The sequence below is a fragment of the Palaemon carinicauda genome, chromosome 22, assembly GCF_036898095.1.
Source record: "Palaemon carinicauda isolate YSFRI2023 chromosome 22, ASM3689809v2, whole genome shotgun sequence".
Lineage (NCBI taxonomy): Eukaryota > Metazoa > Arthropoda > Malacostraca > Decapoda > Palaemonidae > Palaemon > Palaemon carinicauda.
This window is the reverse complement of record NC_090746.1, coordinates 27992409-28014009: the sequence shown is the minus strand read 5'-3', so window position 1 is coordinate 28014009 and position 21601 is coordinate 27992409. Positions and strand designations below refer to the sequence as shown.

General features: G+C 47.5%; 1 protein-coding gene across 6 annotated transcripts in view; it reads left to right on the top strand.

The window, feature by feature from the left end:
- LOC137616382 (RNA-binding region-containing protein 3-like) overlaps positions 1-21601 on the top strand; it is a 370102-nt gene that overhangs the window by 14295 nt on the left and 334206 nt on the right. For 2 of the 6 annotated variants that reach the window (XM_068346076.1, XM_068346075.1), the window contains exon 2: positions 16640-16775. The exons of the other annotated variants lie outside the window; for them this stretch is intronic. The gene's annotated coding sequence lies outside the window, so the exon portion shown is untranslated. The remainder of the gene's footprint in view (positions 1-16639; positions 16776-21601) is intronic. 6 annotated transcript variants of the gene reach the window in all.

The following is a 21601-nucleotide window of genomic DNA, read 5'->3' as shown; positions in this document are numbered from 1 at the left end:
CTCATTGCTCCGCTAAGGCCACACATGGAGTGGTTTCCCGATCTGTTGTCGCTCCTGGTCGTGGCACTGAGAGAGCTACCACACTGGCCCAATCGTCTTCAGCAACCCTTGTCGAGCAGGTACCACCAGGTGGTGCAGTTGCTCAGACTTCACGCGTGGAGACTATCCAGCATCTCCTCAGAACACGAGCCTTTTCGCAACTCGCTGCGAGAGAGATGTCAGGGTACCTTAACGATCCTCCTCCTCAGTCTTACAGGGAAAGTGATCGGTCTTCTGTGAATGGTGTAGTGGAAGGGGTATCTCACTGGCTGGAGCCTCTCTGACTCAGATCGCAGACTTCCTAGTCTTTCTTCGCAGAGATAAGCTCCTTTCAGTTTCTGCCATGAAAGGGTACAGGTCTGCCCTTGCAATGGTGTTCCGTCTGAAGGGCATAGATATCGCCAACGCCCTCGAAATTTCTATGCTCATTAAGAGCTTTGAACAGTCGTGTCCCCCGAGGAAACTTCGAGTTTCCCAGTGGAATGTCACTCTAGTTCTCGGGTCTCTTACTCGTGCTCCGTACGAACCCTTGAGCCGTACCTCAGACAAGCACTTGACCCTTAAGACGGTTTTTCTGCTAGCCTTAGCATCGGCGAAGAGATTCGGGGAGTTACACAGCCTCTCTTGTAATGTCACTTAAGCAGAGGGTTGGAAGGAGATCTCCTTGAGTTTTGTGCCTGAGTTTGTGCCCAAGACTCAGAACCCAGCAATCCATGATCCCAGGTTCGAGGCCTTCACTATTCCTTCCTTACCGGATGCGGCTAGTGGCGGTTCAGGTGAGAGGCTTCTCTATCCCATCAGGTGTCCAGTGCTATCTTAAGCGAACTCGGCATCTCAGACCTGAATGTCGACGACTCTTCGTTAGCACCGGCAGCACCAAGAAGGAGGTGTCGAGGAACACGAGGGAAACTCAATCTTCACAATGGTTACAGTATTTAAATCACATTATTGCCCCGGACATGATACACAAAGGGAATGTGGATCTTGGTCTTCCAGAAACTTTCTGTGCACACTCCACACAGTAATTACTAACAAAACCAGAGGAAGACATTTTAAAGCAAAGTACAGGCACTAAGCTAACAATCTGGAGAGCATATAGATACAGCCAACCAACATGACTGAAAAGCTTAAGAGACAAAGAGAGTGGTGCATTAGTTACCACTTTCTGCTTAAATGCTCCTTTCTTTACCTAGGGCATTTATTTATTGAAGGAAAAGAAAGCACAAAACAGAAGGATGACCTGGAGGGTGTTCGTGTGGGTAGCGGTGGCGTGGTGCAAGTGTGGTTTCTGGGGTCTTTGTTACGGCCCTTCCCTTTGATGAAGGAGTTATCTAATTGGAAGACAGCCTGTGAATAGTGGTTTTCACACGCCCCCGATGTAGACACGACACTCACGAGGTGCTCGCGCGAGGGTAGTAACCTCTGCATTCCATGCTTTTATTTTTCTCTGGTATATTTGGAAGATTTATATCAGAAAAGGTAGATAGAAGGACTTTTCACCGGCCGTCACAGGTCTCTCCCCAGAAATAGATTTTTCCTTCGTCAAAATCCCTTTTTTTTTTATTTTACGAGTGAATACTGATTAAATCAAGTTATCCTGGGAAAAGCCGGGAGGCCATGTCCCCGTCCAACATGTAAGGGCAGCCTTGAGGGGCGTTTTTGCCGAACCCCGAGACCCAAGTCCGGAGGCTGGTTTTGGCCGCCTTGAGGGACTCCTCGTCAGCCTGAAAGAGGGAGGTAGAGTTAGAACGTGCTTGATATGAATAAGTGAAGTAACAGACTCGGGTTAAGAAAAACATATTACTCGTCCAATAACGAAGAATTCCCAAAAACTAAAAATAACAAGTATATGAATGATAATATTGAGAAATCTTACCTCTTCATTGAGGAGGATGGAGGAGAGCTCATAGCAGAGAGAACAGGACTCTGGGAACCAGACCATATAAGGGGTCTGGCCTACTTCCCGGGCGAAGGAGATCGCGCAGTGAGCGTAGGACCGGCAGACATCATGGCCTACCGGATCCGAAAACGTCGCCGGGCAACCCTTGGAGGCACAGCGGACTTTCTGTAATATAAAAGAATATATAAGTACACCAACTCCCTTAAACACTCGAACTTAACCTAAAAGGTAAGAGAGAAGATTGGCATGCATAACACTAAAAGAGTTAATGCCAAGGGAGGGGAGTTCCCTCAGGGGATACGACTGTTCTATATGAATGTGTTTAGTAGGTTCGGGGAATACAAAAGGAACCGGAGCTCCTAGTAATTACTGTTTGAACTACAATGAATTTAGGTATAGTGTCGTAAAAAAGGAATGCTCCGTAGTGCGCCGGAGTTCCGGGGAAATGTACCGGAGCTCCTAAGTAATTACTGTTTGAACTACAATGAATTTAGGCATAGTGTCGTAAAAATGGAATGCTCCGTAGTGCGCCGGAGTTCCGGGGAGATGTGGCTTTTGAATAAAAAAACGATCTCCGGTAGGCAGTATACTGGAGTTACAAAAAGGGGGGGGATTCGGAGAATAACATTAGGTTTTTGTCGTATGAAGGGGCCGTAGCCCGGAGTCAAAGGTGCTGAAGGCCATCGAGGGGAGGGATTCCCAGTCGAAGGGGAGCACCGGAGTAAAATAGGTAAGTAATGTGTTCCCAGCTCAAGTACAATAACGGAAACCCATGGCGGAGCTCCGGGGTAAACGTGGGTCCGGATCCAAAGTGCCCAGGCCGGAGCGGGGAGGTAGGGTGGGACCATGAGGGGGAGGGGGAGCATGATTGGCGGCTCGAGAGCAGGCCATAAGGAACTAACCTAAAATAGGGAGACTCTAACACGACAGGACCTAAAGTAAATTAATTAAACACTAGCCTACTAGACAGAGCAAGTAATCTACGAAGCAAATGTTAATTAATAATCCCAAAAAGAGATGAGAGAGGGGGAGAAGCCAGCTTCTTGTGAGGGAAATATTCCGTAACAGTAATATAAAATTGAAAAGCGGGGAAACTCAAGCCTCTCACTCGTAAGGTTACTAAGCTCGATCTAGTAATAAAAACACGAACCTTAAAAACAAAAAACACATGTAACACATATCTGTCCGTAATAGTACATAGAACTTAAAAATATAGTTAGCGAAGAATAGGCGAAAGGGCAATAAATAGGCACACTCTGACAAACGGAATTCTAGAAAAGCACGAGGAGAAACCTCGTTGCAAGTCAGAAGAGCCTACCTAGGGTAGGGTACTAAACTGTAATAAAACGCCGAACGCTATTCTTCGCTAACGCAACAACACGGACTCGGAAGCGACTCATTAAGTACCTAATAGTAAAAAAGGGGTTTTATGAATAGTACTTACCTGGCAGTTATATATATATAGCTGATATCTCTAAATCGGCAGAATTTTTCAAAACGAGGCAACCGCCTTGTGGTGGTTGGGAGGTAGGTGGTAACACCCGTCACAGGGTGGTCCAAGGAATCATTCCCATGTCTAAGACTTCAGTTCATCTCTGCCGGCTGGATCGAAAACATCGTCGGTCCACCATTGAGAGTTTTTCGAATCATTTTCCCTTCTTCGCTTTTTTGGACTTCGTTTGGTGAAGTACACTGATTTAGGGTTTTGGCAATCGTGTTTTATTATTATTATTTACTTTGTTTATCATGAGTGATAACTTAATTTTCGTGTTTGTGCGAGTGATGTATGCAACATGAGGTTACCGAAAGTGTCGGTTGATCCTCAGTTTGTATGCAGAGGTTTTGTTTGTGCACTATATTTTAGTTGCGAAGTTTTTAATCCTGATGACGGAAATACGTTCTGGCAACTCTATGACGTCACAGTCGTGTGATGTAATCTTCATGTATTTCTTGCAATTCTCTTTATTTGTTTTATGCAAAGAATGGGAGGAATTCCACTTATATAAGTTTTTTAACTTTTAATGTAAAATTTTAAAGAAATGTTTGTCCATTTGGTGTTCGATCTTTAAATCATCGATCTAATTTCATAAATTAAATAGAACTAGCGTATGGTTAATTTGCGCTGTTACTCGTTACTATCGGTGCAGTCCCAACATGCCTTGGTAGCGTTCTTTTCGATATGGGAATTTAAGTGTTGGCTATTATTCTCCAACAACTAATTTATATGGAAATTCTAGTTTTAGTAGCTTTTTCATTTATATGTTCCTATTGTTTACATTTATATGTATAGATACGTTATTGCTATATCTGTTCTTTTTATCATTACAACTCGCTTGTTTTTGAATTCCCTTTGAATTAATTGTGGATTACATTTGTTTTCCCTTTTTTCTGTTCATTTTGATCTTTAACGTATAACTTTCCCGGCGTTTGTATGTAACTGCCGGGTAGGTATTTATGGCATTTAATTTTACCGGTGGTTATATGTAACTACCGGGTGAGTGTCTTCAACATCTATTTTTATTCTCAACTCTTGCCCGGTGGTTTTTTCTTTTTGTGACCGCCGGGTAAGTATGTTTGAAAGTTTATTTTATTATGGAAATGTCAGTTTTATATTCTATAAAAAATATTTTGTTACAGTTTATATAGCAAGTACTAGAGACGATTTTGCTTTCTCATTCAAGCCCGTGGCAGAAGAATAAGTTCTCTCACAACGGGCAGGACTAATTATGGTTTTTTGTGTATTAGTTTAATAGTGCAAGTTTTCAGTGCTAAATTAGGCATTGGATTCTTTCAGCACAGGGACGTTGTTTTCCTAGCCTTAGACCTCTTCCAAGCTCCCCGGCCCATGGGAGAAGGAACGTCGATCGGCGAAAGGAAACGAGAGGCGTTAGCTCACGAGCAAACGCCCTCGCGAGCGTTCCTGTTAACGTTCCCAGAATGCTCGCCCTTGCCATGGTAAAGCAAAGAGCGTTGAACGTTAAGATTCTTACACTGCTTTTAGAATTTTGCATTGCATCACTTTTGATTTTAATGGCAATTCTTAAGTCATAGATATTCTCTGCTAATATCAATGCTTACAAACCATCATTGACTCGGTTTTTGTCCCAGAGCGCCAGTCGGCCTTATGAACCCTCTGGTCGGAACCGAACGCGCCGAGCGGCATAGTGAATATCATTTTGCCTTAACGCTCGGTGCTAAGTCTTTCAAGACAGGACGAATGCAGCCTCGTCTTTCAGGGCGAATGCAGCCTCGTCTTTCAGGGCGAATGCTGCCTCGTCTTTCAGGGCGAATGCTGCCTCGTCTTTCAGGGCGAATGCTGCCTCGTCTTTCAGGGCGAATGCTGCCTCGTCTTTCAGGGCGAATGCTGCCTCGTCTTTCAGGACGAATGCAGCCTCGTCTTTCAGGGCGAATGCTGCCTCGTCTTTCAGGACGAATGCAGCCTCGTCTTTCAGGACGAATGCAGCCTCGTCTTTCAGGGTGAATGCTGCCTCGTCTTTTAGGACGAATGCAGCCTAGTCTTTCAGGGCGAATGCAGCCTCGTCTTTCAGGGCGAATGCTGCCTCGTCTTTCAGGACTAATGCAGCTTCGTCTTTCAGGGCGAATGCTGCCTCGTCTTTCAGGACGAATGCAGCCTCGTCTTTCAGGGCGAATGCTGCCTCGTCTTTCAGGGCTAATGCAGCCTCGTCTTTCAGGACTAATGCTGCCTCGTCTTTCAGGACTTATGCAGCCTTGTCTTTCAGGACGAATGCAGCCTCGTCTTTCACGGCGAATGCAGCCTCGTCTTTCAGGACGAATGCAGCCTCGTCTTTCAGGGCGAGTGCAGCCTCGTCTTTTAGGGCAGCCTCGTCTTTCGGGGCGAGTGCAGCCTCGTCTTTCGGGGCGAGTGCAGCCTCCTCTTTCGGGGCGAGTGCAGCCTCGTCTTTCGGGACGTGGGCAGCCTCGTCTTTCGGGACGTGGGCAGCCTCGTCTTTCGGGACGTGGGCAGCCTCGTCTTTCGGGATGAGGGCAGCCTCGTCTTTCAGGATGATAGGACGATCGCCGCCTTGTGCTTTCAGGGCGACGCCACGTCTTATAAGCTCTCTGTCAAGGATGACTTTAGTGATCACTTTTCTCCTGTTGAATTGTTTGAGGTTAACAGAAGGAGAGGATCCTAAGTTCTGTTGCTCCATGTTCCCCACCCTCTGAGTTTTCACGTGGTCATTAATGGAGCTTTAAGAATATATTAATTTTTGTTTCTTAAAACAGAAACCTTTGATGACTAACAACAGTAGGATCCAGACTATGCTACTTCTGGCGAGCCTGGGAGAGAGGAGCAGACCTTTGGTCCGTGTTTTTTCTGGGATGGATGCGAAATCTTTTTCCTAGTGAAACCTCCTTTGTTAGTTACTCCGATAAGACTTTTCTGCCTAACCGACTTTGCAACTTCAATGTCTCTCTTTTGGGAGAGGGAGTCTTTTGTCCGGTCCTGGACGTAAATGCTCTTTACGCCTTCGTTCAGAAGTCAAAGTCCTCCACGGAGACATCAAAATCTTTGGAGAAGAGGGGAGAAGACCTTTGGTCAGTACTTCTTCTGAAGGAGGATTACTTTTTCCTTTTATAGGGAAACCTCCTTTAGTTTTTAGCTACAACGATTCTCTCTCCCAGTTCTAGAGAGGAGTCTAAGTGGCAGGCTATGCAATCAAACTTTATCTGGGATTTGTTTACAAGGAAGAATGGGTCAGTTTCGGGCGTGTGTTTTGATCTCAGCTCTGCCCCTCTCATATTCACGTAACTTTTGCTTTATGTAGCGGAATGCTGCTCTCTGGAGAAATCAGAGCGTCCCTGTATCTTGGTTTTTAGATAATGTTGAGCCTATCGAATAATTAGGTCTTCCTGTCAGCAAGAAGAGTCTCTTCTGACACTAGGACGCTCAGCACCTTGTCTTTTAGAACGTTCAGCGTCTCGCTCTGTTAACCTCTCGGCTCCACGTCTTACAGGACTTTTGGCACCACGTCTTACAGGACTATCGGCGCCACGTCTTACGGGACGATCGGCGCCTCGTCTTTCAGGACGCTCGATGTCAAAGTTCTAGCATGGGGCATGACTTTGAACATGAAAATCTAGGACTTCGTGATGACACTAGTCGAATCGTGTGTCGAGATCAAGGACGCCTTCGTTCTGATTTCTTGGATCTAGAAAGGAGGTTTGTTCTAGGGCAAGAATCATCGGGATAAACATGCTCAGCAGGAAGAGACTTGTTTTTCCCTCAGAATGGTCTCTCAACCCGCAAGTCTGTCAGTCTCTGGATGTTGTGGGGCAGCCCTGTATCAGACCTTTTTGCCTCCAACCGGAAGAAGAGGACCCCCTACTGCTGCTCCCTAGTCCCGGATGAGGAAGTTCTGGCAGTGGACTCCTTCCTGATGGATTGGACAGGGGTGGACATGTTTGCGTTGCCCCCGTTCGAGATCATCGATCTGGTCTTCAGGAAATTCGCTCTCCTCGATTCGGGGCGAATGATCATAGCGGCTCCATTCTGGCCTGCTAGGGAATGGCTTTCGGAAGTGATGGGCATGTTGATGGACTTCCCAAGAAGACTTCGGCAAGTTCAGATCTTCTCAAACAGCCCCACTTCGAGAGGTATCATCTTACCCCCCTTGCTCTCAACTGACATCCTTCAGACTGACTAGAAGGTTGTCAGATCTCGAGGCTTTTCGGCACAAGCGACGAAATCTATCACCAGGGCAAGGAGGATCTTTTCACAAAGAGTCTACCGATCTAGGTGGGAGACCTTTAGAGCTTGGTGCAGGCGGCACAGGTTTCCTCATCCACTACCTTTCTGAGCCAGATTGCAGACTTCTTCTTGTACCTCAGACAGGATGCTAAGCTGGCTGTATCTACCATCAATGGATACAGCAGTATGCTCTCCGCCATCTTTAGGCATAGAGGCCTAGAGTTGTCCCAAAATCAAGGTTTGCAGGACCTCATTGGGTCTTTTCAGACAACGTAATAGGTACTCTTAAACCTGGATGTGGTGTTTAAGTTTTCTGTGCTCCAAGAAATTTGAACCTATCTCGCTAGCCTCTCTTCGGGTTGTAGCAAAGAAAACCCTCTCCCTTATGACTCTAGCGAATGCCAAGAGGTCAGCGAAGTCCAGGCGATTGGGAAGAGGGTGAACTTCAATTAGGATAGGGCAGTTTGTGGTTTAAGGTTCATCTTTCTCGTAAAGAGCGAGAACCCTTCGTAACCCTGTCCTACGACGTTTGATGTCATTAACCTCACGAACCTAGTGGGTCGAGAGAAGGAAAGACTCCTCTGCCCAGTTAGGTCCCTCAAGTTTTTTTTTTTTGGTTCACACTATGAACGTGAGCTGTGCATCCAACTTGTTTTGGTGTTCAGTGAAAGGTCCGCCAAAACCCGTCTAAGTATGCTTTGTCCTTTTTCCTGAGGGAGAAAATTAGGGAAGCCCACCTCTTATGTGAGGAGGAACACTTCGCCCTGTTGTAATTACGGGCTCACAAAGTGAGAGCCATTGCTACCTCTCTGGCATATCAGGAATATATGTTAGTTAGGCTATTCATGGATGCTATTTTCTGGAGGAGCAACTCTGTCTTCGCTTCTCATTAACTTAGAGAGGTGAGAGTAGACTTTGGCAAGTGCTATACCTTGGGCCCATACATAGCTGCGGTTTCTGTATTAGGCAAAGGAGTTAATAACCCCACTCAACCTTGGTTTATATGCATGTATGAGGGTTTGTGTTTTTATGATGGTCTGTGGACTTTGTCTTGTGGTGCGGTTCCCTCAGTCTAGATAGATAGTTTATGTCTATGTTGCAGGGTTAGGTGGTTAGTTTGAGTAAGGTTGCAGTTTTTATTATATGGGGCGAAGGTAGTTTCTGAAGTCTAGTCAAGTTGTTGGTCTTATCCCTTTGACAGACTCGTTTGAGTTTTTTGCAGCTTTGCAGGCTTACTCCTGGATAACTCCTAAGGGAAAGCCACTCTAAAGGCTGTACCTTTGAATCAGCTACCTTAGCAGGCAAGGAATCAAGGTGTTTTTATCTCCTACAACTCTTTTGTTGTTTCCCCAACGATGTTTACTGTCTGTTTCCCTCCTCCAAATGTGTGAATCAGCTATATATATATAACTGCCAGGTAAGTACTATTCATAAAAATGGAGTTTTTATGATAAAACAAAGTTTTATGAATACTTACCTGGCAGTTATATATATATTCTAAGGCCCACCCACCTCCCCTCAGGAGACAGGTCGGGCATAGATGAACTGAAGTCTTAGACATGGGAATGATTCCTTGGACCACCCTGTGACGGGTGTTACCACCTACCTCCCAACCACCACAAGGCAGTTGCCTCGTTTTGAAAAATTCTGCCGATTTAGAGATATCAGCTATATATATATAACTGCCAGGTAAGTATTCATAAAACTTTGTTTTATCATAAAAACTCCATTTCTATAACAAGGGCTCAAGGCCACTTAATCTATCATAAGATTAATAAAAGAACCTAGCATAATGTAAATACCCGAGGGCATGTAAACAAACCGTGAGGAAGGAACGCGTAGAAGACGCGGTACGGCATCAAGCCGGTCGCATTAAAACACACACAAAATGTAAATAAGGCGTACAAGCCCAGGCAAAAAATAATACCAAAATTGGTGCAGGAGGAAGGAGAGCTTCAGCCATGGGGAAGTAATCCAAAAAACAACGAAAAAGGCACACACAAAAAGAATGGTAGCGTCGCGACACGAGTCCAAAAGAAGGATGATCAGATGGCGCTAGGGTCGGGCGTCGGTGGAGTGGTTCAAGTTGGTTTGGTTAGTGCCGCTGTAGCGACTCATCCCTTATTGGCGAAGGAATTCTCTAAATGGAAGACGACCTGTGAATAGTGGTTTTCACACGCCCTATCTTTATACACGACGCCCTAAGGGTGTTCGCGCGAGGGTAGTAACCTCTGCATTCCATGCTTTAACTTTCTCTGGTATATTTGGAAGTTATTTATATCAGAAAAGTGACAAGAAGGACCTTTTCACCGGGCGACACAGGTCGACCCAGAAAAATCAAGTTATGGAGAAGAAGCAAAATGAACATCAGGTGAGTATAGTAATGAGAGATTTTATCATTAGAATTCTCTTTTTAAATATTAAACTTAGCCGGTGAATATATATATAGCTTACGTCTCCGACGGTCGACAGATTCCAAAAACTCGCGAGCGATCGCCATGATGGTTGCCGGGTGTGCCCACCAGCGCCGACTATCGGCCAGATACCACATATACTTCTCCAGGAGTTCAGTTCTTCTCTGTCGGTGGTAGTGACAGCATTGGTTCCGCTCGCGCTTAACCTCAAGTTTCTACTGATTGGTGAAGTACTTGTTCATGGTTTTATTGCTTTCGCTGTGTTGGTTATCTTCGATAAAACTTTTGAATTACTTTTTTGATTATTGTTGCTGAACTTGGCTTTCTTTTTGGACTTTCTTTGAAATTTTCACAATGGCTGACCCTTCTCCTGTCTATTGTAAATGTGCGAAAGACTGTAATAAACGTCTTCCTAAAGCTTCCATCGATCCTCATTCTATTTGTGTTAATTGCCGAGGTAAATCTTGTCAATTAGGGGATCGATGTGAGGAATGTATTGTTTTGTCTGAATTTGAGTGGTTGGAGTATGATAAATATACTCGGAAACTCGAAAGAGATAGGGTTAGAAGAAGCTCTTCTAGATCTCAAGAATTTTCATCTTCCCATGCCCCTGAACCTAATCCTCCTCCTGTAGTGGTAGTTTCAGAACCCCCTATTGGCACTAATGAACCTTCAATGCGGGATATGTTAATGGCCATTCAAGCGTTGGGTGAGAAGGTCGAATCGTTGGCCTCGGACAGGAATCAACTTATGTCCGACGTTAAGATTTTAAAGGGTCAAAGTGATAAAGTGAAAAGTGCAACAAATGTGTTTAGTGTTTTGCCGGAGGATTCGTCTGTTCGTGCTTGTCGCTTGCCTAGTCCGAGACCTCTTTCAGGCTCCCCTACCCCAGGGAGAAGGAATGTCGTAGGACCTAAGGGAGTGAGAGGTGTAAACCAACGAACAGACGTTCCCTCAAAGGTATCAGACGTTGCGCTTCAAGCACGTCCTTACCATAAGATAGGAGAGACGAAGTTCTCCTCGTCTTCCGATGATTCGTCTCTTAAAAAACCTTGGCGTAAGGTTTCGAGACCGTTGAAGCGCAAGTCAGTCCCTTCAGGACAGGTCCAGCTTCCTGGCTGTAGTCATTGGGACAGCACCGACCGTATTCGGTCATCGGACGATTATTCTCCTGTTAAGCGCAAACGTGACGTTGAGTTCGAGGGTCCCGTTCAGTGCGATGACTTGCATGCGCAGACGTTACCGACGTTACGATCTGTTTCGAGTTCTGTTGACCCTAAGTTAAGCGTCTTACAAGACATGCAGTTAAAACTTTCCTCCTTAATGGAAGTTTACGATCATGTTCCTGTTCGTAAGGAACCTTTGCTTGCGGTTCGTCACGGTACCGGCAAGCGTGATTCAGGTCTTCAACCTCCTAAGCGAGATTTGTCTCGTCGCTCTGACGTTATCCCTAATGTCAGCTTTGCGGTTAAACGTGATTCAGATCGTGTTTCTCGTCAGTCGCATCAGTCATGAGACGTTGAACTTCAGTTTCCGCAGTCACAACGTGACGTTGAGCTGCAGTCGCCGCATCCCCGACGTGACGTTCATCAGCCGACTCCATTGTTCCGACGTGACGTTGACCGTCAGTCGCCGCAGTCTCGTTTTGATTCTCAACATCAGTCTCCTCTGTCCCTTCGTGGCGTAGACCATCAGTCTTTGCAGTCTCGACGTGACGTCGTCCCCTCGACTTTTGCTGCGGCTCCTTTGCAAGTTGATGTAGCATGTCAGGCTTTGCCGCCTCGTCATGCTGAGTTTTCTCCGTGTTGCAAGACTTTACCTTTGTCAGATGATGTTCCTTCTGATGAAGAAGTTGAGGATCCCCTTTCAGCTAATGTTCCTTTGGGGATTCAATCGGATGGGGAGGAACCTAGGGTTGTCCAGCAATCCCTTGACTTTAAAAAGATTATGCTTATCTTTAGGATGTTTTTCCCGATCATTTTGTTACTGCGGCTCCACGTTCGCCGCCGTCTGAATTTACTTTAGGCATGACTTCGACTCCGTCATTTACCAAGTTGGTTCTCTCTCGCTCTTCTAAGAGAGCCATGCGTTTGTTGGGTGACTGGTTAGTAACCAGAAGAAGTTTAGGAAAGTCTTCCTTTGCCTTTCCCCCTTTTAAATTGGCCTCTCGTGCGAGTGTCTGGTATGACGCAGGAGAAGTTCTCGGCTTGGGAGTTCCTGCCTCTGCCCAGGGAGACTTCTCAAGCCTTGTAGACTCTCCTTGTCGTCTAGCCATGAGATGCTCGAAGATTTGCTGGTCTTCCACAGAGCTGGATCATCTCCTTAAAGGAATTTTCCGTGCCTTCGAGGTTTTTAATTTTTTGGATTGGTCCCTGGGAGCCTTAAGTAAGAAGGTCTCTTCATCGGACAATGATGTTACTATTCAAATAATGTCTTGCATGGACAAGGCCATAAGGGATGGCTCTAATGAACTGGCGGCTACGTTCACAGCAGGAGTTCTTAAGAAAAGAGAAGCCCTGTGTTCTTTTTTTTCTGTAGGGGTTACTCCCTGCCAGAACTCAGAACTTCTTTTTGCTCCCTTATCTTCTACTCTGTTCCCTCAACATCTTATTAAAGATATCGCGGCTTCTCTTGCTCTGAAGGACACACACGATTTGGTGGGCAAGACTGCGCGCAAGGTTTTGCCTTTCTCTCATGCCAACAAACCCAAGTTTGACACGCCAGCAGCAAGGTTTATTCCGCCTTTTCGTGGCAGAGCCCCCAGTAGGGGAAATTCTCGTTCCGATAGCAAACGAAGTAAGAAGAGAGGATCCAGATCCTCACGTGGCAGAGTCTGACTGCCCGCGGCTTCAGACAGCGGTAGGGGCTAGATTGACGAACTTCTGGCAGGCCTGGGAGAAGAGGGGTGCAGACCGGGAGTCTGTTTTGTTGCTGAAGGAGGGTTACAAAATTCCTTTTGTACGAAGACCTCTGCTAGTGAAATTTCCGATAGACCTCTCTCCCAGGTATCGAGAGGAGACAAAGAGACAGGCGTTGCATCATTAAGTTTCTCTGTTGTTGGAAAAGGGGGCGGTGGTGAAAGTCTCGGACCTTCAATCCCCAGGTTTTTACAACCGTCTCTTCCTGGTTCCGAAGAACACAGGAGGTTGGAGGCCAGTGCTAGATGTAAGTGCTCTCAACGTGTTTGTTGTAAAAACAAAATTCACGATGGAGACCACCAAATCTGTTTTAGCAGCGGTAAGAGAGGGCGACTGGATGGTCTCTCTCGACCTGCAGGATGCGTACTTCCACATTCCGATTCATCCGAACTCTCAGCATTATCTGAGGTTTGTGTACAGGAAGGTGGTGTATCAATTCTGAGCACTGTGCTTCGGCCTCAGCCCTGCTCCTCTTGTTTTTACAAGGCTCATGCGAAATGTAGCGAAGTTTCTACATTTGTCAGGGATCACAGCCTCCCTTTATTTGGACGACTGATTACTCAGGGCGTCGTCCCTTCATCGCTGTCTGGAGGACCTCAAATGGACTTTGGACCTGACCAAAGAGTTAGGTCTCCTTGTGAACATAGAGAAGTCGCAACTGACTCCATCCCAGACTATTCTTTATTTGGGGATGGAGATACGGAGTCGAGTTTTTCGGGCTTTTCCGTCTACCACCAGGATGGAGCAAGCTCTGCTCAAAGTCCGTCACTTGCGAGAGAAAAGCAGTTGCTCTGTGAGAGTTTGGATGAGCCTCCTAGGGACTCTTTCGTTGCTGGAGCAGTTTATCTCTCTAGGGAGACTCAACCTTCGCCCTTTCCAGTTTCACCTAAACCACCATTGGAACAAGGAGAAGGGCTTAGAGACGATCTCAATTCCAATCTCCGATCCAGTCAAGACCTGTCTAGCTTGGTGGGACAGCAATATCAGACTTCGGGAAGGTCTTTCTCTTGCGAGCAAGAACCCAAACCATGTGTTATTTTCAGACGCATCGGATTTGGGTTGGGGAGCGACACTGGACAATCTGGAATGCTCGGGTCTTTGGTCCGCAGACCAAAAGAGTCTTCACATAAACTGCAAAGAGCTTTTAGCAGTCCATCTAGCGTTAAGGAGTTTCGAGAGTCTGGTTCGAAACAAAGTAGTGGAGGTGAATGCAGACAATACCACGGCCTTGGCATACATCTCGAAGCAAGGAGGCACTCACTCCCACTCCCTTTTCGTCACCGCAAGGGACCTTCTCACTTGGTCAAAAGCTCGAAACATCTCTCTTTTGACGAGATTCGTGCAAGGGGAGATGAATGTCTTAGCGGACTGTCTCAGCCGAAGAGGACAGGTGATTCCCACGGAGTGGACGCTGCACAAGAATGTGTGCGAGAGACTATGGATGACTTGGGGTCAACCAACCATAGATCTCTTTGCGACCTCTCTGACAAAGAGGCTCCCGACTTATTGCTCTCCTGTTCCAGATCCAGAGGCGGCCCACATAGACGCTTTCCTACTGGACTGGTCTCACCTAGACGTCTATGCCTTTCCACCGTTCAAGATCCTAAACAAGGTGCTTCAGAAGTTCGCCTCTTACGAAGGGACCAGGTTGACGTTAGTTGCTCCCCTCTGGCCCGCGAGAGAATGGTTCACAGAGGTACTTCTATGGCTAGTAGACATTCCAAGAAGTCTACCGTTGCGGATGGATCTCCTGCGTCAGCCTCACGTAAAGAGATTTCATCAAAGCCTCCCAGCGCTTCGTCTAACTGCCTTCAGACTATCGAAAGACTCTCTAGAGCTCGAGGGTTTTCGAAGGAGCCAGCTAGAGCGATCGCGAGGGCTAGAAGATCCTCTACCATCAGGATTTATCAATCTAAATGGGAGGTATTTAGAGACTGGTGCAAGTCCTCCTCTATTTCCTCTTCCAGTACCTCTGTAGCGCAGATTGCAGATTTTCTGCTTTATCTGAGAAATGGTTGCTCCCTTTCTGCATCTACCATTAAAGGCTACAGAAGCATGTTAGCTTCTGTTTTTAGGCATAGAAATTTGGATCTGTCTAATAACAAAGATCTTCAAGACCTTCTTAAGTCTTTCGAGACTTCTAAGGAGCGTCATATTTCTACTCCTGCTTGGAACTTGGACGTGGTCCTTCAGTTCTTTATGTCAGACAGGTTTGAACCGTTGAATTCAGCCTCCCTGAAGGATCTTACCCTCAAGACTCTTTTCTTAGTGAGCTTGGCTTCTGCGAAAAGAGTTAGTGAGATACATGCTTTTAGCAAGAATATCGGCTTCTCCGCTAATAAAGCAGTATGCTCGCTTCAGCTTGGTTTTTTGGCCAAAAATGAACTTCCGTCTCGTCCATGGCCTAAATCGTTTGAACATCCCAGTCTATCTGAGATTGTTGGGAATGAAGTTGAAAGAGTTCTTTGCCCAGTTAGAGCTCTTAAATTTTATTTAACTAAAACCAAACCGCTGCGAGGTAATTCAGAGGCTTTATGGTGCTCGGTTAAAAAGCCCTCTTTGCCTATGTCGAAGAATGCGTTGTCTTATTTTATTAGACTGTTGATTAGAGAGGCGCACTCTCATTTAAGTGAGAAGGATCTAAATTTGCTTAAAGTTAAGGCTCATGAAGTTAGAGCGATAGCAACTTCAGTAGCGTTCAAACAAAATAGATCACTTAGAAGTATTATGGACGCGACCTTTTGGAGGAGCAAGTCTGTGTTCGCTTCATATTACTTGAAAGATGTCCAGACTCTTTATGAGGACTGCTACACGTTGGGACCATTCGTAGCAGCGAGTGCAGTAGTGGGTGAAGGTTCTACCACTGCATTCCCTTAATCCCAATATCCTTTTATCTTCTCTTGAAATTTTTAATCTTATTTTGGGTTGTATGTGGAGACTAAGAAGTCTTCCGCAATCTTTTGATTTGGCGGGTGGTCAAAATATTGTTTCTTGAGAGTGCCCAGATTAAGGGTATTGATGAGGTCCTGTTGTAGGGGTATTCACCCTGATTATAACAGCTCCTGGGAGTCTTTCAGCATCCTGAGAGGATCGCTGGGCTTCGTAAGGATAGCGGACTAATGAGGCAGAGTAATCATCAGAGTCAGCTTCCTTATCAGGTACCTATACTTAAGTTTATTTTTTGAATATTTGTCGAAAACTCTTGAGCATATACGCCTTTATTGTTTTAATACTGGTCTCTACCCTCCACCATGGGTGTGAATCAGCTATATATATATTCACCGGCTAAGTTTGATATTTAAAAATAATATTTTCATTTCAAAATAAATTTTTGAATATACTTACCTGGTGAATATATATAATTAAAGGCCCTCCCTTCCTCCCCGATAGAGACCCTACGGACTGAGAAGAACTGAACTCCTGGAGAAGTATATGCGGTATCTGGCCGATAGTCGGCGCTGTTCGGCACACCTGGCAGCCTTCATGGCGATCGCTCACGAGTTTTTGGAATCTGTCGACCGTCGGAGACGTAAGCTATAAATATATTCACCGGGTAAGTATATTCAAAAATTTATTTTAAATTGAAAATATAATTTTTCCTAACTATACAAACTTGAGTCCTTCAAATTATCCTTTCCTTTTCAACTACCCCTCTCAGTTATTAGGTCAAAAGTCAAAAGAGTCTTGATACAGTTAGGAAGGAAGGTGGCCCCAAATACCTCCTGCTAACTACTGCACCAACCTTGTTAATGATTCATCGTTCTCTCCAGCTCTGCCAAAGACATGCAGTAGTGGTATGTAAAGGATAAAGGTTTCAATAGCCAGAAAAATACGATGAGGAAATGTTCTTTCAAATGCATAATGAATTTTTCTTGCTTGATGCTTACTAATTTTATTTATATGAATTTTAATTTCTGAATTACCACATCATCCTTTCTGGTTGATGTAGTACTCGACTAGTTTATGAATTTCAAGAAGATTCATTGAAATTAGCATGATTTTTATAAGAAATTATTTATTTCAAAACTGTACTTATTTGAAATTCATATTGTCTTCTTCCCACTTACTGTATAGTAATTCACAGTTGGTGTTAATTTTTCGTGTGACTTTAGAGATAATGAAGGAAGGTGGCAGGTACGGTGACTTGGCCTGGAGTATACCCCTGGCATCTGGTGTCAAAGGGAAATCAATCTTGCAGTAAAAGCTGACTAGTAAATTTTATTTGTTCCGTAACTGACATACAAACCACACTATTTAATAGGGGTTATTACTTTCGGTGTAGCTGAAATGACGAGCCATTAGAATTTTAACGAGGGTTTACTACCCCACCGCTAGTTAGCGGGGGGTAGGGAGGGTAGCTTGCTACCCCCCCCCTCACACACACCTGTGCTTGAGCTCACTTTGCTCTCGGCTCGGGTGGTAGTCGGACGTGTCCGCTCTCACCCTCGTCTCTCTGACAGCCATTAATGTCTTTCTGCTTTTTCTCCTACAGGTTTGTGTGCGAAGTTGGCCTCTGCGAAAATGCGCAAATGTCCTGGATTACCCGACCGCCCTTGGGGTACATTTATGTCGGTGGTCGAGACGGACCCTCACACCCTTTGTCCTTACTGTAGGGGCCAACGGTGTGATAGTAGTAACAAGTGTGGTGAGTGTAGGGAGTGGTCTACCTCCCAGTGGTAGAGGTTTTCTCGGCGACGGAAGAAGAGGTCTAGGCGAGATATTTCTCCTTCGAAGATTTCTTTGAAAGAAGAAAATCCCAAGGACACTTCTTCCGTTGCCCAAACCTCTTCCGAAGCTCCCACTCGATCGGTTTCTTCCGAGAGACCGTCGAGGGGTAGCGTAGACCATGGTTCTGTTTCCCGGTCTCGGGGTTCGAGAGATGGCGTTGCCTCCCGTAGCGAGGCAGCTCCACCTCTTCCCCCGGGGAGGATTTAAATGTTAATGTCAATGTAACTGATTTATTCCAGCTTTGGTCTTCCTTGGGGCTCGAAGGTTCGCCCTCCAAAGAAGCCTTGTTTGACATCATCCGGTTGGGTGCCGCTGTCAAGCAATCGCCGACTTTGGCCGAGGTTGATCCTCTGTCTATCGTCGACGTTGTGGTGGCAGAGGTATCCGATGCGGTATCTCCCACCTCTGCAACTCCTCAACCTGCTGTAGATGAAGGCTTAGTTTCTCCCTCTGCTCAACCTTCGAGGGAGGAACTAAGTCCAACAGTCTCTCCTGCCAGTGATTCTCCCCCTCGGGGGAGTTCACTCACAGAGACTCCTCTTCGGAGGACTGCTGATGGTCAGCTTGCTGACCCAACGGCCCGCAGAGGGCGCATACGTCGTAAGGCTCGCCTTCCTCTTCGCCGGAGAGGCCTTCCTTCACCTCATAAGGGTGTGAGGAGGCGCCTCTTTGGTTCAACATCATCGTTGCAGTCCGCCACAGAGGAGCCTCGTCATCGATCTCCGACTGTTCCTGCTACAACCCTGGACCTCTCTGCAGATCGTTCGCGATCCCCTTCGGTGGAAGGTCGTCCTGACAAAGGGCACGCCGACCTTCCACCCGTCAGACCTGCTGACCTGCCGTCGCCGTTCCTGGCTGCTGATGTGCTGTGGGCACCAACTAAAGGGATTTTGACGAAGGAAAAATCTATTTCTGGGGAGAGACCTGTGGCTGCCGGTGAAAAGAGTCATTCTTACATATCTTTTCTGATAAAACCTTCCAATTATACCAGAGAAAGATAAAAGCATGGAATGCTGAGGTTACAACCCTCGCCCGAGCACCTTTTGAGTGTCGTGTATAAAGCAAAGGCGCGTGAAATCCACTATTCACAGGTTGTCTTCCATTTAGTTAATTCCTTCGTCAAAGGGATGGGCCGATACAAAGGCTCTAGCCAACCACCAGCGCCACACCACCCACGCCACGACGCGAGCGCCATCTGAACATCATCCTTCTTTTTGGACTTCGGGGCAACAAGGGCGTACGCGCAAATTAGCGCAGACGTCCCTTACGCGCCATGCCAAGCATGCGCGCCAACGTTCTCCTAACCTCATCAAGGTTTCGGAGATAGCGCATCAGTGCTCTCCTGCTACTCCTGATATAGCGCGCCAGCGCTCAACTACGCGCCAGCACGCACCTGCTGCCGACGTTCCTGATCAAGCGCGTCAGCGCTCACCTGCGCTGGCGCGCACACCTGTTGCCGATGTTCCTGTTGACGCGCGCCAGTGCTCACCTGCGCGCCAGCGCTCACCTGATCGCCAGCGCGCCACTGCGCGCCCTCAACCTACTGCGCGCCAGCGCTCACCAACGCGCCAGTGCTCTCCTGCACGCCAACGATCTCCTGCGCGCCCATGATCTTCGGATCTGGGTGCAGTAGGGAAGGTTAAGGCTTCCCCTACTCGCCAGCGTGCCGTCTGCCTTCACCTGCGGGCCATCCCTCGCCAGCGCACAATCGCGCGCAGTCACCTACACGCACCCACGAGGATGCGCGCCCATGCCCATCTCCCACAGCAGTGATGCATCGCCAGCCTTATGTGCACCAACAAGAAGCGCGCCAACGTACGCAGGGTCGAGATATCTCTCCTGCGCGCACGTGCCCAACGACATCTTCTAGAGCGCACGATCCCTCGCCCACACGGGCTCTTACCCTCGCGCGCGAGCGCGCAATCTGCTTCCTGCGCACCCTCTGATGTCTCCAGCACACGCTCCTACACGCCATCGCTCGCCCGCGCACCCTCGCAATCGCCCTCGAGCGCACGCGCGCCAACAGTCTCCCGCGCCCGCCCCCGGGTATTCCCCATCGCGCGAGCGCCAGTGTGCTCCCCAGCGCGATCGTCAATATCCTCCCACGTGTGAGACTGCAGGACAACGAGCGACAAGGTCGCCATTGCCACACACACACACACCCCCCCCCGCAAGCGCAGAACAGCGCGCTCGCCGGTAGAGGGGAAGGTTCCAGAAAGGGCCAGGGACATTTCTTCTTTGTCTTCTTTTTCTTTGCAGGCAAATTCCCCATTGGAAACTCCTCCCAGGGATCAGTCGATCCCTGTCCCTCCAGAGGGAGTGTCTGACAGCGCAGCCGTCAGCCAGCAGCCTTAGTTTGGGGCACTGATCAGAGCGGTCATGCAGGCTTTTAAGCCTGTTCTCTCTGAAATGGGCCATAAATCCTTGGCGGCGTCTACTCCCCTGAAGAGAAAAAGAGGAGTTTCAGACCCGGTGACTTCGAGGACTAAGCTGTCTCCCCCAGACTTTTTCTTCCTCCAATTCGGACAAGGATTTCCTGTCCTCAGGGGAGGCAGGTTAGGTGAGGCGTTCCCCCATCGCACCAATGAAGGAAACCCTACCTCGTGCTGGAAAGTCTTCTCGGGTAGGGGCGGAGAAGAGCCTACTTCCATCGTTGTTGGAGTCCTGCATTCCTCCCAGGAGGGAGTCGAAGGACTCCAAGACAGTACCAAAGTCCTCGTCTAGACTTAGATCGGAGCCAGCCAGTCACTCGGAGAACGTCCGCGAGTCTCCCCAAGAAGAGCCTTTGGGGACAGGAGACTTCACTGTTAGTCTTTCAGGAGGAGAGCTGCAGGAGTCAGAACATGCGTTTTGGTAGGTTCTGACCCTTATGAGGACTCTAAATGGGTTTGCTGACCCGAGATTCCTCCTCGAGAGGGCAAAGACACGGTCTTGGACCGAGTGTTTGGGACTCAAAAACCCTCTAAGGCCAGTGCAGCTTTGCCCTGGTGTCAGGGGATTAAGAGTGACAGGGACAAGATCGCAGTCCAGCTCTCCAAGCTAGCCTCCTCCAGCCGATCCAGTGCCGGCAACAAGCTTCTCCCACCTTCTCGTGTACAGCAGAGGAAGTACTTCGAGATCTTAGAGGAGACTTGTTTAGCTCTTCCCCTTCACCATTCATTGGAAGAGCTTACCAGGGGAGTCCCTCTTGAGAGACTCTCCAACTGGCAGGTCTCATTCTCGGCGACTGAGATCCTTAATCAGGAGAAGGTTGTGAAGTGTGCCATGCAGGCCACTTCGTTTCTGGATATCTGGTTAGGGACCTTAGGTATCCTGATACGTTCGGAGGATTTATCCAAAGAACGTACCAGGAGTGCTATGGAGACCTTTTTACTCTCAGGCACCCACACGATCGAGTTTCTGGCCCACCAAGTCTCGAACTTGTGGGTAAACACCATCCTGAAACGTCGGGATGCGGTGTCTGAGAGGTTCCATCAAAAGGTCCCTAGCACCGAGATCAGCAGGCTCAGACATTCTTCCGTGACGGGAACGAACCTGTTTAAGCCTAAGGACGTGGAGCATGCCGCTGAGAGGTGGAGGAAGTCCCACCAAGACTCCCTCCTACATAGGGCTTTGACATCCAAGCCCTATAAACCTCCAGCACCCCAACAGCCCCGTCCTACCAAGACCACGAAACCGACAACGGCAGCGAAGACAGTGGTGTCTAAGCCCTCTCCTGTCAAGGACAGGAAAGGCAAGAAGCCCTCCAGGGGAGGGAAGAATCCTAGAGGGAGCAGCCGAGACCGCAAACGAAGGATTGGCTATACCCCTGCATGTCCACCAGTGGGGGGATGCCTTCAAAGTTGCGCAGACAGGTGGCAGCAACTCGGGGCCGATTCCTGGACGATTTCCG